The sequence below is a fragment of the Ruditapes philippinarum genome, unplaced genomic scaffold (genome assembly GCF_026571515.1).
Source record: "Ruditapes philippinarum isolate M1 unplaced genomic scaffold, ASM2657151v2 ctg8532_1_1_1_1, whole genome shotgun sequence".
Lineage (NCBI taxonomy): Eukaryota > Metazoa > Mollusca > Bivalvia > Venerida > Veneridae > Ruditapes > Ruditapes philippinarum.
Window position 1 is genome coordinate 1 of NW_026855443.1, and position 16,106 is coordinate 16,106.

Here is a 16,106-nt window from a genome sequence, read left to right on the forward strand (position 1 = left end):
ACTGGCTGGCAAGATAGAATAAATAAGCAAGCATCCAAATGCAAAGCATCCAACACCCACAGGTCCTTTCACGAAGAACTGACATAATGGTTCCCAAGGAAAAGAACTGCTAAACTCAAAACTGAACGGAATCCAAAACGAAATTCATTTGTCAAAAACTTTGACAACACTGCCATAGCAAAAACAACAGTGACACTCGAGTATAGTACAGAATAGAGAATGACATCGTCTTCTGGAATATCATTGTCATCAATTATAAAGTTCATCGTTGGCAGATGTTGAAATGGTAGCATACTGTAGAGATATCAAGGATATTATTGAAAATCTATCCGATTATCAGCATGTTAGCCACCATTTTGAGCCTACATTCTGTGTTTGTTACATGAAATTTGATTGGTTAAGAAAAGAGCTGTATCCTATAAATGAATTTTCATTGGACATCAGACTCAAGATGGCTGCGCCCACGATCAGAATTTTAGCTGCATATTTATTCATTCTTATTTCAGTTGTCACGTGTGTAAGGAAATAATTGTTTTATATATTTTAACAATGATATTTTCAGCTCATTCTACATAATTTTAAATGAAAATTTACTTTCATATAATTATTATTCCTGATAGTTTTGTACTCAATTAAATTCGTACCAAGCAGTTTTACTCAACATCACTTATTCCGCGTCATCACTTATTTCACGGTAATGGCTAGTCCAATATATTAGACGTTACAGGCTTGTTATAGTTTATGTCGGTCAAGCCTGACTTGCACAGAAGCAAAAATATCTCAAAACGACGTCATATTTATAGGACTAGGTAATGGCATATTTTCATGTGACCAGTGTTCAAATTGGTCATAATTGACATATTTTATTCATACATCTATACAACAAAGTTTTTGTGCAAAATATTTTAAATCTCTAGATTTGTACGGAACAAGATTTTACAAATTTCTGCAAAAAGCAATAATAGTCCATGAAATCTGGGATATACGTATGTCCCAGATTAAATGTGTGCCTATGTCTGAAACAATCATCATTTTCTAAATGTTCTTGTTTGTTGAAAAAATAAATTTTGAGTTACAAAGTAAGGATGATTTTAATATTTAAAATCAAGTAAAATAACATGTAGAAATTTTAACTGAAATATGAAAAACTGAAATGTAACACCATTACCGCGATTTAAATGATGACTTACTGTTGACATATGGTCTACGTTTGGTCCATTAAAATTTACTTTGACTGAAAATATTGTTGTTTCCTTGTGTCATACAGCAGAAAATACCTATATGCATACATGAGAACTTTTTGTGATGATCAAGTGGGAGAGTTTTCTTCGAAAAGAGGGAGATTTTAGAATTTGCAATAAACAGAGGAGGAAGTTTTGACATCCAAAATAGGGAGATTTCTTTTATTTGTGAAAATACCTCTTATTTAAAGAAAAATCTTTGAAAATATGGCTGCAGAAAGTGGAAGTCTCCCGCTAAAAGTGGGAGAGTTCACATGTATGTATATGTTATGGCTTGTGACAATTTTTGTACCATAAGTTTCATTTGTTGTTTTCTTACTGGTTTCAAAGCGTTAAGTACCGTGAACTAAGAGGAGCACAGTTTATATCGATATTTTATTTGTCTCAATTTTACAAAGTCTATTAAAAGTTTGGCATCAGGTATTTAATGCGCTAATACGATTCTATTTCTGTATGAATTTTTCAATTTTTGAAGCATTCAGTGAAATTTATGCAAAATTATATCATCGAAACAATTGATTAACTGTGATTACTATCTACATACCTTTACCTTCTTCTTCTTCTGAGCATTTAAGCAAAGATGGCTTGTAAGCTCCACCTATACTGTATTGTCAGAGATAACTTCAATAAATGTCACTTGTATCAAATCTTTTACTTTGCCAGCTCAAGTCGAGTAGAGTTTTATTGTCAAAAGACTTTTACTGAGAACAATGTTTTCATCAAAACTAGCCTATTCCACTGGTCGATGCATCTATTAATAAGAAATGAATTTTTCTTAAATAGTAAGTGTTTTATTCACACTTGGTTTAAATATCTGGAATATATGTCTGTGTGTACAGTTATCATTGAACATGAAAAATGTTCATCAGTTTACATGTATAAACAGTAACCTGATGAATTAAAAGCCAATGAAACACTACTTCAGTTGAAATCAAAGCAAATGTCATCAAGATGTTGAACAAAATTTCAGCGAGAACAACAAAGTGAATAAAATAACACAATTAGCAATTTCATTACTGTTACAAATATATTATTTTAGTGATTTCTTTTATACATGAAAATAAATGGATCTCCTGATAGCTTAAAATAAATATATAATTAATTCTTCTGATAGAGTAATGGTTAATCTTTAGTAGATTTTAAATTTTAATTTTCCAAACATTATTGTGATCTTTGTGTCATTAGATTAGAGAATGTTTGGAATGTCAGAAAATAGACAAGAATTTTTGCTGCCAAAGTTTTAACTTAGTATCAATAAAAAGTTGTTTATTGCTGATGTAAACCATAAGTAAAATTTGACTAATGAAAAATGTTTTGCAGGTAAACTTCATTCAATCTTTTTATTAAGCTATTTTTATATCAAAATAAAACAACATGTGCAAATAATAAATACTGAAAAAGGCTCAATAATAGATAATTTTTCTGCTTTGTATCCCCAATTTACTTTTTTAATAGATCAAAGAAAAGTCATTTTGGCCAAAAGCTTGTCAACCCTCCCTTGTTGGTGTTTGCTTTTATATTGTCAATCGGAATGTCCTCGGCTGTTATCTATAATAACCTCGGAAACAATACGAATTGAAGGTAGTTCTACCACATGGTTGCAGATGTAAACACGAACAGAGAGAAAATGTAAAACGAATGTATATATTTGACATCCAAAGGAAAATTTTGTCTGTTTCAGTATAATTATGATTGAAAATATGTTTGACAATCATTTTTATGCCCCCACAATGTGGGAGCATATAGCGTTGCACTTGTCCGTCCGTCAGTCCGTACGGCCGTCCGTCCGTCTGTACGTCCCAAAATCTTGTGAACGCAACTCCTCTTAAACCGGATGGCAGATTTTGCTTAAACTTACAGGGATGATATTACCTTAATGTGTAGATGGTAGTAAAGGAAGGAATTTTTGCTGCGACCAAATTTAACAGAATTATGGCCCTTTGTTGATTTTTTCACTAGATACTATGTAGAAATTTTGTGAACGCAACTCCACTTAAACCGGATGGCAGATTTTGCTTAAACTTACAGGGATGAACAACATTAATGTGTTGGTGGTAGTAAAGGAAGGAATTTTTGCTGCAACCAAATTTAACAGAATTATGGCCCTTTGTTGATTTTTTCACTATATACTATGTAGAAATTTTGTGAACGCAACTCTTCTTAAACCGGATGGCAGATTTTGCTTAAACTTACAGGGATGAACAACCTTAATGTGTAGGTGGTAGTAAAGGAAGGAATTTTTGCTGCGACCAAATTTAACAGAATTATGGCCCTTTGTTGATTTTTTCACTATATATTATGTAGAAATTTTGTGAACGCAAGTCCTCTTAAACCGGATGGCAGATTTTGCTTAAACTTACAGGGATGAACAACCTTCAGGTGTAGATGGTAGTAAAGGAAGGAATTTTTGCTGCAACCAAATTTTACAGAATTATGGCCCTTTGTTGATTTTTCCACTATATACTATGTAGAAATTTTGTGAACGAAACTCCTCTTAAACCGGATGGCAGATTTTGCTTAAACTTACAGGGATGAACAACCTTCAGGTGTAGATGGTAGTAAAGGAAGGAATTTTTGCTGCGACCAAATTTTACAGAATTATGGCCCTTTGTTGATTTTTTCTTTTTCACTAGATACTATGTAGAAATTTTGTGAACGCAACTCCTCTTAAACCGGATGGCAGATTTTGCTTAAACTTACAGGGATGATAACCTTAATGTGTAGATGGTAGTAAAGGAAGGAATTTTTGCTGCAACTAAATTTTACAGAATTATGGCCCTTTGTTGATTTTTTCACTATATACTATGTAGAAATTTTGTGAACGCAACTCCACTTAAACCGGATGGCAGATTTTGCTTAAACTTACAGGGATGAACAACATTAATGTGTAGGTGGTAGTAAAGGAAGGAATTTTTGCTGCAACCAAATTTAACAGAATTATGGCCCTTTGTTGATTTTTTCACTATATACTATGTAGAAATTTTGTGACGCAACTCCTCTTAAACCGGATGGCAGATTTTGCTTAAACTTACAGGGATGAACAACCTTAATGTGTAGGTGGCAGTAAAGGAAGGAATTTTTGCTGCGACCAAATTTAACAGAATTATGGCCCTTTGTTGGTTTTTTCACTATATACTATGTAGAAATTTTGTGAACGCAACTCCTCTTAAACCAGATGGCAGATTTTGCTTAAACTTACAGGGATGAACAACCTTCAGGTGTAGATGGTAGTAAAGGAAGGAATTTTTGCTGCGACCAAATTTAACAGAATTATGGCCCTTTGTTGATTTTTTCACTATATACTATGTTGAAATTTTGTGAATGCAACTCCTCTTAAACCGGATGGCAGATTTTGCTTAAACTTACAGGGATGAACAACCTTAATGTGTAGGTGGCATTAAGGAAGAAATTTTTGCTGCAACCAAATTTAACAGAATTATGGCCTTTTTTTGATTTTTTCATTATATACTATGTAGAAATTTTGTGAACGCAACTCCTCTTAAACCGGATGGCAGATTTTGCTTAAACTTCCAGGGATTAACAACCTTAATGTGTAGATGGTAGTAAAGGAAAGAACTTTCGCTGCGACAAAATTTAACAGAATTATGGCCCTTTGTTGATTTTTAGTTTTCAACTTGTGGCACATGTAGTCCAAAAAATATTTGACCTTGAGAGTCATAAGATTGACAGAACAGTGGCGTGTGGGGGCATCCGTGTCCTATGGACACATTTCTAGTTTTTTTAAATATAACCTCTGATGTACAATTTAACACAAATCCGACTTAATTTCAACAGGTTGGCATTTTGTAGTTTGGGATTCTACTACCATAATAATAAGTATATAAAAAATGTATTGTTTTTCTATTATTTCTATGAATTTACTTATTTTAGGTTGACATTTACTTGATATGTTGGATAAAAACAATTGTCAGCAACTCCCAGCATTATATTAATATTTGTTAACATATTTAGTTTCTCTGCATAGGTTAGACAAAGTAAACACATAATCATGCATGTGATATTTTCTAATTTAACAAAGCAATTTTGGTGTCCAACCCAAATAAGTGTTTAAAAAATTTTTTATTCAATAGGATTGCAGTATTTCAAATGAATTGTAACACATTTACTTTGGTAAATCGGCAAACTGTTTATTCTTATCTAGTAAATTGACCGTTTATGAAAATAATTTAAAACACTAAGCTGGTTTAAATTAATTAGTATGTATTTACAAAATTAAATTGGTCGCGCGGCTGCGCGATTTAATTGCATGACCTGACCAATTTAATTGTGTAAATACTGTGATACTAATAAACTTTAACCTATACTAAGTACAGTGAGCTGCTACATGTATTTAATTAAACCATAAGCTACGATTAAGCCTTGAAAACTGTATCTCATCTGGTTTTTTACTGGGCATAAGTCAATTAGACTGATAAATTTCATTATTACAGGTAATAGTGAGAATATTCTGTTAAGTAAACCTTGGCATTTGGTTTAAACAGTCAGAAATATTGTGAACATTAAAATTTTATGAATAAAAATCAAATGAATACATGTAAATGAGTAAAAGTGGGGGCTTTAGTTAAACTATGTTAGCCAAGAAGTAAAAATAAGTAAAAAATTCATCTTGTTTATAGGACTAGATAATGTCCATAAAAATATATTTTATTCAATTTTTTTGTTTTGATATTTTTCAACAAAATGCCATTTGTCACAAATGCAGCATTTTAGGTTTAACGATTTTCCCAACTGACCATTTGACCCATAATGATTTGTCCTACTTAGAACGAGTTAGAAGGTGATAATATAGCTCATTTCACCAGATCACAATGCTTTTGGGCTAGTTGGCTGGGGGTAACAAATGTCTCACGAGTGCAGTATATATGCATGTACACAACTATTTTATTGTTATTTAGGCCATATTGACTATTGTAAAAAGGATTTTCTCTTCACTTAAGTGTGTGATCAAATAATTAAAAAATAAGACTAGATTTTGACAAATTAAGAATTTTACTAGCAGTCTGTTTTAATGATCTTAACTTTGATTAAAGTGAGTGGGCAAATATTTGTATGTTTCGTTCTACTTTCAGTTTGATGATGAGTTTGAAGGGTCTAGGACACTCAGTTTGGAGCACTCATTTGATCAAGGTCAGTAAAATGATTTCATTTGTGCAGTTATATTCAATGAAGCTTAACTATCAAAATTTTAATGTATAAGTAATGATGTTCATTTTTGCTAACACTTTTGTTTGGACAGGACTTAAACAACAGCTGTCTATTTTACTTAATATTAAACTTAGTGAATTTACTGTTCTTTGGTGGTACAAAGATACATCTGAAGAAAATTTTTTAGACTGTTGTTATCTATTATCAAATATTCAAAAAGAAAACAGAAAGCTATACTAAATGCATGGACAATCTAATGTTCATACTTGTCTGCTATTGTAATGAAGGTTAATTTAATGATATTTTATTGCATACTTCAACAGTTACTATTTTTTTATTAAGATTTTAAAGAGATACTCAGGCAAAATAATGACAAAAATATTAAAATGATCTTATGTACTCAAATCACGCGAAAATGACATTTTTTAAAGTCCTAGCATAAATTTCGTTATCAATTCTATATATTTTGGGTTTGAAGCGTAAATATATTTAGAAACAAGTCAAAGTCAATAATTTGACATGTTCTTTAACATTTCCAGAGTTCATTGTGACAACTATTATGATATCTTAACGCTCTAACCTGACCAACGCGGGTCAAGTTAGGAAACCACCAATTTATTTTTTATATGGAGAAAAGTTTTGTTCCTATGACTGTCTTATGTATTTATTTTGAGGACATTTACAAAATAATGAATGAAAAATTCCAAACTAACATTAAAATTTTGCCTGTGTCTCCCTTTATTATTGAAAAGGAAGTAAAAATCATGTAATAATGGAGGGGTAATATATACATCAGTAATTTTTGTATATATGAAAATATTATTTTAAGTAAGCAAAGAAAATACTTGAGTAATAAATTAATTTAAATTTTAAAATTTTATAACAGTCATTTCTTTACATATATTTTTAAATACGGTAATTTGGTAAACATATTCAAGTGATATGATAAATTGTAACTATACTGATAATATTATATCTCATTTTTTAATTTGATTGAAAAATATTTTGTTTTTCACGAACTATCATGCTACACAATGACTTATCTTGCCTAAGGAAAGTTAACCAAGTAGAATACTATGTGCACCTACTATGTGAGTTTTATTAAGAGTTATCTTTTCATTTTGAAATCTATTTATAGAAACCATTTGCTAGGTTAAAATTGTAAAATTAACTATTTTGAATATTTTCCACATTTTAGCAGACAATAAACTTATTAAGATGCTTTATAAAGGAAAATATGACTTAGTTTATTGCCTTATTTCTATATAAAGAATTGTTTTAGAATGTTCATAGGGATTTTTTTATTTTAAAAAACATGATTCAATTTTCCCCAAATTTTAAAATTTTCATTAGGGTTAAGATTTTAAAATTTTTTAAAAAAAAGCCCCCAAAAAATTCTACTGGGAGTTTTTTGGCCTTTTGGCCCAAAAACAAAATGTAGTATTGTTCTTATTTAGCCCTTAAAAACTGTAGTCCCCCTTGGGGAAAATTTGAAATTTTAAAAAAATTTTTGGGCCAGGGGAGATGTAGGGGGTTGCTCCCCTTTTTCCCCGGGTTGGGGTGGTATTGCAGTACCCCCAGGGTGGCCCAATTCCCCCTAGGGGGGTATAAAAAAAAAATATATTAGTTAGGTAGAAAAATCCCTCTGTATGTTGGGTTTTTTTTAAAAAAATAGAAGATGTTGAAAGTGTGGTTTTAAAATTTATTGAAAAAATTTAAAAAACCATGTGAAGCTTTAGAGAAAAATATTGGTTTTTTAAAAGTTTAAAAATTTATGTTAAAACCAAATAAAAATTCTATTGTACATATCTAAAAAAAATAGTATTAAAATAAAAATTTTTAACTGTTTAAAAAAGTTTTAAAAGCCATAAGTGTGTTAGATGCATTGGGGTCTGTTTGCTTTGTTTTTTATAAAAACAAAGGTTTTTACCCCCGTGTTTTTTGTTTTTTATTTTAAAGGCTTTATTTCCCCTTTGCCCCCCTGTATGTGTAAAAATTTATTTTTTAATTTTTTTCACAGTTTAAAATTTAAAAAAAATTTAAGTGAAAAAAATTTCCTTTTTATTTTTCATTATTTACATTTGTAGTGTTTTGGAAAATTTGAACCCCAATGCCCTTCAAAAAATAAACTAGTGAAAGAAAAATTTTTTTTGTTTTTTTCAGTTGACCCGTGTTTCAAAGGAGGAAATGTTGTTTTTTAAAACAATGCAAAAAAACGTGCAACATTCTCCCAAGTTTCCACGCTTTCCTCTGAAGATAGAAAACTATTAAGGGTAACTTTTATTTTGATTTTGCTTCTGTGTTTCAGTCATTGATTGATATACACAGATAGAATTTTTTTTTAAGGGTAACTTTTATTTTAATTTTGCTGTCTTTTTTCATTAATTGATATACATTGTACAAGTGCAGTTAGTGTGTTTATCAAAGTTTTAATTGCAATTTAATCATTATGTTTATATTAAGTATTCACCATATATATTGATTGTTTCCCATATAAAATTCTTTGAATATTCATGCTAATTTTTAATGAAATATAAGAAAATGTAGTTTAAATTAAAATATAGTGAAGTGAAGAAAATGGCACTTACAATCCATGTAAATTACCAAAATGTTAAAATATACAAAAAAAGTTCTCGCTGCATTAGTCAGGCAGTAGAAATATGGTAATAATATACTGCAAAATCAGTCATTTATTACACATAAATTAATTACTAAATTATTACTTGAATTTTGAATATTTTTTGTACATTTCTGAAGATTAATTTTCTTGCATTATTTTGGCTCATCTGGCTCATGCAACTAACACTTCCACATTCCACATCATCCACAGAAACCACTTTCTCAACATTAGTGTAATCTACATATGTTTTTACGGAATGACAATTATATGTTTGAAGCTACAGATATGTTTTATACTATTTTATATTTTTTGTACATTTCTGAAGATTAATTTTCTTGAAATATTTTGGCTCATCTGGCTCATGCAACTAACACTTCCACATTCCACATCATCCACAGAAACCACTTTCTCAACATTAGTGTAATCTACATATGTTTTTACGGAATGACAATTATATGTTTGAAGCTACAGATATGTTTTATACTATTTATATTTTTGTACATTTCTGAAGATTACTTTTTCTTGAAATATTTTGGCTCATCTGGCTCATGCACTAAAACTTCCACATTCCACATCATCCACACGAAACCACTTTCTCAACATTAGTGTAATCTACATATGTTTTTACGGAATGACAATTATATGTTTGAAGCTACAGATATGTTTATACTATTTTATATTTTTTGTACATTTCTTTGAGATTAATTTTCTTGAAATATTTGGCTCATCTGGCTCATGCAACTAACACTTCCACATTCCACATCATCCACAGAAAACACTTTCTCAACATTAGTGTAATCTACATATGTTTTTACGGAATGACAATTATATGTTTGAAGCTACAGATATGTTTTATACTATTTTATATTTTTTGTACATTTCTGAAGATTAATTTTCTTGAAATATTTTGGCTCATCTGCTCATGCAACTAACACTTCCACATTCCACACATATCCACAAAAACCCCACTTTCTCAACATTAGTGTAATCTACATATGTTTTTACGGAATGACAATTATATGTTTGAAGCTACAGATATGTTTTATACTATTTTATATTTTTTGTACATTTCTGAAGATTAATTTTCTTGAAATATTTTGGCTCATCTGGCTCATGCAACATCAACTATTTTATCTGTAATCAGAGTCATCAGACATGATATACATTTGTACATGTATCATCATTTCATATTATATATACTCATTGATAGAAGTATTGAAAATGAAGTAATAATTTGTTTTACTTTTTAAGGATGTTGCTCAACAAGACGGCATATACAGAATTAGGATTCCAATACGTGAAACAGGGGATGGAACTGTGTATGTTTCTACTTTTACAAAAGCTGTGAGTTATCTCCCTTACATTTTTCCACAGAAAATTGATTTACCATTGTGTTTTAAAGTGACGTTATACTCATTTTTTCATCATCAAATATCTGGAAGAAAAAAGTGATCCCATGGAAGCATTAAAAACAGCATATTTACATGAAAATTGCAGACTCGGTTTAGTTGAGTCTGTACATGAGGGATAATGAAAAAGTGCAACATCCCTCATGCCCCCTAGCACTGACTTGAGCTGTACTCAATTCTCAACTCTTAAAAATACTGGACTCAATGAGATGAATTGTCAATAAATTTCAAAAGATTAATTATAATGGTGATTGACCAAAAGTTTATAGAATAAAAGTTTATAAAATAGTTTATAGAACGTGTTTAGAATAAAACATAAAACTGCCTAAAATATAAAAAGACTGTCCCACTCTTTTTATAATTTGAACATTACAGGTAAATTATGTTGGATATTTACAGAAATTCCCTTTTGCCATGTCAGTTATTTCACATTCATGTGGAGTAAATTGTAAAACTGAATGGAATTATGGCAAAATGAAGACTTATTTTAACTTTTATCTTGTTTCACTCACCTTGATTGGGCAAATGTACTTTGAAAGGGCTATAAAATCTAATATCTTATGAAATATTTTAATTAAATTTATCAATAGTAAAATTATATTGGTTCCATTATTATATGGTTGATTCTGTAAAAAGTTGTAACATAGAATGTCTCTATTATTCAATACACTTGAATAATGTACATATTAAACAGAATAAAATGCTATTTTGCTATTTTAACCCATTACTTTATGAGCATTTTGTGAAAAATGGCTGTTTTCATTGAAAAGTCTCCCGTTACAAGTTCAAATTGCTATAATACTATAAAAACTGCTTCGAAACTAACCAAACTTGGCACAAATGTTGACTGGACCATTGCCCTTGCAACAACATGCTCAGGCGTAAATTTTCTGTTACCATGGCAACGAGGGGACATCTCAAAATTGCCAAAAATCACTGTTTTGGGTTGATTTTTTCCATCAAAATTGATTTCAAAGTGCTGCAACTTTCTCAATGGATTGAGATAGAGTCAAATGCTTTTCAGCGTTGGTTACACGTTACCTTATGATCAATCTGGGGTCATTTACAGCCTCTCACAAGTCCCAAAATTTTTTTGGCGATGAGGGGGACTCCGCCCCCCTTCAAACCCCCCAAACAGAAGGGGGCACATCCCCTTCTGGCAACCCCCCTGATGTATCTTTTGGTTGGGGGACCGAGCCGAAAAAGAGGTCACTTTTTTTTTAACAACATTTCTCAAACAAAAACAAGTGTTTGGGGCCTAGATAAGGCATTTTTTCATCATTTGAGACAACAAAAAGGGGGGGGGGTGAAAAAGGCGTTAAAAGGCGTGTATATGACGTAATGGGTTAAGTAGGCTTTTATCCTTTAAGCAATGATTTTGTGCATACGCCATTTGCTTCAAAGAGTTAAATTACCATATTTATTTCATACAAACATTTTGGAAGTCTTTTTAAAATTCAAACAATAAATTTTTGCATCAAATATATAGCTTTATACACTTTAAGTCACAACAACTCTTGAAAGGTCACACAATGACTTTCCAGCCTACTGCTGTAGGATACCATACAGATATCATATATACATTCAGGCACAGGCAGTTACAGGCATAGAACCATTGACATTCCATAATTATATAAGCAAGCTAGGTACCATGAAATATGCATATAATTATAAAGTGTCTTGCTCCTGTTGAAAAAAATATACTAAAATTTTATTTTCTTCATTTTTATTTCCACAGTTTAATTAGACTACTGTTTAAAAATGTGACATTATTGTTATTCCACATATTACATTTGATGTATGTAAGGTGTTAAATATGACACAAAATTGTTCTAAATCTGATTTTAAGGGTTTGAAACAGTTCAAACAAAGTGTCTTTTAATTTAAAAAAAAAAACAAAACAAAAAAAAAAACACCCAAAAATGTGCTGGTCCATTGAATGAGAAACATTATAATGACACAAAATAAAAAGCAGTTGTTACTAGTGGTTTATATCCAAATCTTTCTCTTTTTTTTCAGTGTACAATATATGAGTCATCCCTCTCTGAAACCTTGATTATTTCTGTCGACCAATCAGGAGAGGTTTTAGGTGTTTCCATGGCAGCAGACCATTACTGCCTCAGGAAATTGAAGTGTCGGCTGCCAATCTTACAGACTGGAATACAAAAGTTGAAATCTCAGTTTGCTGTGTCGGTCCAGTGTAAGTTACCTTTTTTTTACCTCCTAACAGCAATTAAATTATTTCTTTATATCAGGGACAGTCCAAAAGGTGCCAGTCCAAACTTTTGAATTTTAGACCTTAAAGGGACTCCATTGAGGTTTTTGACAAGGCGGGACTGGAAAGAATTATTTGGATTTTTGTGTTTCATTTTGAAGAAGGGTCTAGTACAAAATAATGTGTGTGCAAAATTTCACATTTTCATTCGTCCATATTTTTTTTTCCAGAAAATTAGTCTAATGGTGCAAAATGAACCCCAACTCAAAACTGGCTAAGAAAGCATAATTTAATACAATTTTCAATATATATCTCTGAGGTTATTAATTGTAAATTATATGTTGCATATCTTTCCAGTTTTTTAAGTGCCCAAATTGATTTATGTAAGAAATTCAAATTTTATGTTTGGAGCATTTTTTACCTAAGTTGGAGTTCCTTTAATATTAAGATTTTAACTCAGCCTGAGAAAATTCTCAGTCTAATTGATTTTGAGTTTCATATTACTTACCTGGTTAGAAATATACTGAGGACTTGGATTATTTTATGTCTTTGGTTGTTTCCCAGTTTTGCTAGCAAAAGGTTTGTTGTTCTGTACAGGTGGACTAATGCATGTTATTGTTTTGGTTATTTTTCAGGCCTGATACACAAAGTTATATAGATAAATTAAGAAAGATGAGAGGGAAAAAGCTAAAGGGGAATCAGGCAGATAACCGATCTTTTTTTAGTAATATGTAAGTATCTTTAATGTTACTAACGTTTTGTTTTTTTTCTTCCTTCAAGATTAGTAACATGTATACCCAGTCCCACTCAGTGGACCACATATTTTCCTGCGGTAAGACAAATTGTTATATATAAATGTTTATAGTTCTATCCAGGGCTTGTCAACATCTTAAGATATGTGCATATAAACATAAGTTCAGAGGAGTGTTTCACTTACATACTTACCTTATCGTAATTTGAGCTTAACTTTTTGCTTACGTGAGAACTTACGTATTTATCTGCGTTTCACTAAACTTTCTTAGCTACGCATTTGCGTAAGTCCAAATTTACGTAAAAAGATACGCAAAACTTACATAATGTAAGTGAAACGCTCGCCAGGGGTTTTTCTCCACAGGTATAAGTTACAGAAACTGGTACACCAGAGACAATTAACAATTGATATGGAAATGCCAACCTGACTTACATTTGATTGATATTCAACTGTAATCAAATTTCATTATATATTCTAAATAATTCGATAATTGGAAAATGGCTAAATGATCTTTAAATGTAGATGTGACTAAAACCTAAAGTAAAAGATGAAATTATTGGAGTTTAACACGCTAGTAGTCGTCTACTGCTGATGATGTCACCTTATTTCAGACATATAAGGTTATGATCTTAATGCTTAATTAATTAAAGTCAAAAGTTCATTAGCTATAAAATGACCTGAATAAGTTTTAGCAAGTGATAAATGAGGTACTCAAATAGGAAATGGTCCATTACCTGTATTCTCTCTCTAATGAGTATATTTCCCTCAGTGTTAGGATCTCTATTTTCAGTTTAATGAGGTTATTGAATGTTTCAGTCATTCTGATCAATTCTCTATACTTTCCAGTGATAATGATGTATAAGGTTAATCATATATATGCATAAACATGCATATCCATATAATTTGTGAGGAATTAGTTATAAATGTTAATTCCTTTTTATGCCCAAGAAGGGAGGCATAATATAATCGCACCATCTGTCCGTCTGTCTGTGCGTCCCCACTTATTAGTAATAAATGTTCATTCCTGTCTTGCTTGACTATTTCAAGAATAGGGAGAACTACTGTGCTCGCCCTGGTGTCTGCTGTGCCATTACAGTTAGTTTAAGTTTTTAAAACTACTGAAGGAAATCACTTGTTGACACTTGTTTTTGTGATTATCTTACATAATTAGCACAAGTCACATAACTGTGATTTACTCTTTTACATATTTATACCTCTTTTTTTTTACTGAGAAATTTTTGGTTTAGTTTTTGTTTGTAAGCTAGTATTTCTATAATAAGTTAAGGGTAGAGATAGAAACTTCACACACTAATTTGAAAGCATAAAAGGAGGTCCAAGGCCCATAACCCTAGCATGCATGGATTTTAGCAGCATTATGGCCCTTCAGAAAATTCTTCATTATCCAGGCATTTGCTGTACTATCAAGAACTGAGAATAGTCAAGCAAGCTGTCCTATTGACAGCTTTAGTTAGTTATAAATAATTTATTCCTTTTTAGTTATGATGTATTTATTCCTTTTAATGTCCAAGTTCCATGATGCTGTTTTTGATAAAATTATAGCTAGATACCTCCTCAAATGAAAGAGTGACCATAGCTTTGATGTTTATCCCTATGAAAACTTGCTTCAGGGAATTAATGGTGTAATGATTAAAAATGAATGGTTAAAAAGCTGATGTAAGTGATTTCTTGTTGTTGAATAATTGTTAATAATATTTTTCTGTGTGTTTTCAGTGGATGTACATTGTGCCATTTGTGATAATGATGTTTATTATGCAGTCAATGGATCCTCAACAAGGTGGAGGTGGTGGAAGATAAAATAGAAGGAGTGGAAGTTGTTCATAAAGTGTGGAGTTAAATTAATAGTATTTCAGTGGACAGAAATTAAAATTAAAGCTAACACAACTGTCATCACAAAGTGCATTAGCTGCGCATTATTCCTAGAAAACCATGAGTTTATCAAAGTTACAAGAAATTGCACTCAAAGTACAATTATAGAACATGTACTGGTATAAGGATCTAGAAATCAGCCTAGTTTGAGTTTAGTAAGATAAAAGATGGCCAAAAAATATTTGAGAATTAAATTGGTATATGAATAATGTAAATGATGTCAAATTTAAAAGTGCAATTGTAGATGAAACATTTTGTACAGAATTGAATATGTCTATTGAACTTATCAGTATGTGTCGTGTGTGTAGATGTGTGCATTTAAGCTAACTGACCTCACTTGTTGTATAGTTTTGTCAAAGATATATTGTCCTTATTTGTTTGTTTACATTGCCCTTATTTGTTTGTTTACTTTGCCCTTATTTGTTTGTTTATTTTAGTTCTTCACACTTAACCTGCTAGAACCAAAAAGCTGATAAGAGTTTGTCATCTGTATAGAACCTGGCTAGTCTGCACATTCAGTAAGACAAGACTCTATACTGTTGGCTGACCTGCTTTATATTTTCATTTTGATATCCCCAAAATTGATATTGAACACTTCCAAAAAAAAAAAAAATGGAATATGAAGAAAGTCTATTTAAAATAATCAGCAGATTAAATGTTAAAGTGTTGTAGTGAATTTATGTAGGATATATCAAGAGTGAATTGCAACAGTGTTAGCAACCTTTCTTTAGGTTGAATGGGATATGATCATGTTGCAGGACCCAAAACAGTGTTGTCCTTAATTTGTTTATTATACATTCATATGGTAAATATTGTG

The 16,106-nt window shown here is 31.0% G+C and overlaps 1 non-coding gene and 1 pseudogene across 1 annotated transcript; both read left to right on the forward strand.

The window, feature by feature from the left end:
• The first annotated feature begins 7,810 nt into the window (after positions 1–7,810).
• Positions 7,811–8,003, forward strand: LOC132743360 (U2 spliceosomal RNA). The gene has a single exon (XR_009627565.1). It is a non-coding gene; the product is annotated as a U2 spliceosomal RNA (small nuclear RNA).
• A 617-nt stretch (positions 8,004–8,620) lies between these two features.
• Positions 8,621–15,576, forward strand: LOC132743358 (ER membrane protein complex subunit 10-like; annotated as a pseudogene).
• The last annotated feature ends 530 nt before the right edge of the window (positions 15,577–16,106 follow it).